Source organism: Oratosquilla oratoria, chromosome 40 (genome assembly GCF_046742065.1).
Source record: "Oratosquilla oratoria isolate Oo_2021 chromosome 40, ASM4674206v1, whole genome shotgun sequence".
NCBI classification, from domain to species: domain Eukaryota; kingdom Metazoa; phylum Arthropoda; class Malacostraca; order Stomatopoda; family Squillidae; genus Oratosquilla; species Oratosquilla oratoria.
Window position 1 is genome coordinate 7,020,681 of NC_134816.1, and position 2,500 is coordinate 7,023,180.

Sequence of the window (2,500 nt, forward strand, 5' to 3'; positions counted from 1 at the left end):
TCACCCCTTCCTCCCACCTCTCTACTCCATTCCACTCCTTTGTACCCTCTGCTCTCTTCACACTTTTAGTTTGTCAACTTAAATAAACTATACAATATCCTCCGTCACTCTCTCAACTCACCCACCACATTAAAAAATCCCTCCCACACCCCTTCCTACCCCTCTTTTCTCTTTTCATTAACATCTCTGCCACACCCCACACTATTTTCACTCACCACTTCTCCCCACCCATCTCCTTTCACCTTCCTCTCATCTACCACCCCATCTAAACCCCATAAAGCATCACTCTCCACTTCACTCCACATTCCCCAACCACTCCCACACTCACCCACCTTCCAAACCTCTCCCACTTACACCCCTACTTCTCCACAAAACACTCACTTTCCCAACTAAAAAAAACCTACCTTTCTTGTTTACTCACCAGGCCCACTCCCTGCACTTCTCTTCAAAATTAACATATCACCTTTCACAATCACTGTACCTCTTGCATCTTCATCCATCCAGATCAGGTGCCTTACTGCTCTCATCATCTTAACAACTGCCTTCTCTTATCCTTCTCCATTTTCCTCATCCCACGGTCACTTTCTTAGCACTTCCCACTGCAACCACCCCTCCCTCCCCATCCTCCTTCACATTTAGCAACTCCCTAAAATACTCTGCCCATCTTCCTATTGTTGCCTTCTCTTCCTCTATCATCTCTTCATCTGCAGCTTTAACCTTTTCTTCTCTATTTGATTCGCTTCCTCTTCCACTCTTAATTTCTTTCCAAAATATATTTTCATTACTTTCAAAATGTTCTGTCATACTCTTACCCCATTTCACATCTGCTCTCCTCTTTGCCTCCTTTATCTTATGCTTTACTTCTCTTCTCTTTTCTTTGTACCTCTCATATGATTCCCTCTTCCTATTTTGTAACCAATCTGTGAAAGCTCGCTTCTTCTCTTCTACAAAGTTCTTTGTTTCCTCATCCCACCACTCACTACCCTTCCTTCTATTTCCTCCCATCCTTCTTGTTCCACGCACTATTTTTGCACACTTTGTAACTTCCTCCCTGAACCATCCTCATTCCTCCTCCACTCTTAGTTCTACTCTATCCTTCACTCCCTCCCATTCGTCTCTCAGCTTCTTATACTCCTTCTCCTTTTCTTTCTCGTTTAAACCCGTTCACTCTAAGCACCTCCCTACCTTTTGTCCTTTTCCTCTTTCTTCATCTATCCCCCACTCTCAACTCACCCTCCACCAGAAAATGACCCGATATTCCCCCACTCTCTAACCTTAGAACATGTACATCCTTAACTCTTTCTATTATACTCATATGCACCACTATATAGTCCACCAACGCTCCATCCACCACCCTTCCATCCACCACCCCCTACCATGTGCACTTATGCTTGACTTTCCTCTGAAACATTATACCTACCATCATCAACTCTTTCTAGACACATCTCCACCATCAACTCTCCCTATGAATCTTTCCTGGAACTCCACATTTCCCAACCACTCCGTATATTGGTTCATTTCCTACCATAGCATTAAGGTCTCTCAATACTACTACATTGATGTTTCTCTCAAATCCCTCCATGCACTCATTTAAATCCATAAAAAATCCCTTTATTCTACGCTCTTCTCACTACCAGGCCCATATGCACTTACAAAAACCCACATCTCCTTTCCCGGTTTCAACTTCATCCACATTAACCTTGAAGAAACCTTCTTCAACCTCAATTCTCTCCCTCGCCCTCTCTTTACTCGTGATAACCTCCCAACTACATTCCCAAACTCACATTCGCCCATCCCCCTCAACTTAGTTTCACTCAAGGCCAACACATCCACCTTTCTTCTCGCAAAAATACAGCCTGTCTCTTCCCTTGTTACTATGTATCAGGTTTTCATTCTTTGCTTGTATGCCTTATTTGTTACCCCTAACTCTGTTTTGTACCAAAGTCCAGTTAAGCAATGTTTGCAAAAGAGTTCCCATTGAATAGTTTTTTTGCGTCTCTTCTACAAAAGTACCAGCAATATACTTACTTGGCGACATCAAATATCTATCAGTTTGTATATATAGTGTTTCCTTTTACTGAAAATTATCCACACATGCTATACAGTGATGCATTCATGTGTCAAAGCTGCTCCTATAGGTGATGATAACTATACAATGAGTTAATGTTCCAGTTAAAAGGAATAAAATCCTTTCTTAGAAATTAAGACCCGAATGACAAAAACAAAGAGGATTAAGGTAAACAGTATACATGGGCGTCCTTCAATAAGCTTTTTACTTACTTTTTATCTTGTGTATTCAGTTACTTATTCATTAATAATAAGATACTTATGGACTGTATTTACTGGTTGAGTTAGTGAGTGATTTAATGATTTGTCTATTCGTTTATTTACATATTTTATTAATTTGTGTGTGCCGTTAAAAATGTGAAATGGATTATAACTGTTCTGTTAGGTTCGAAGAACCAAACAATGCACCTAAATGAGGATTTCACTTATCACT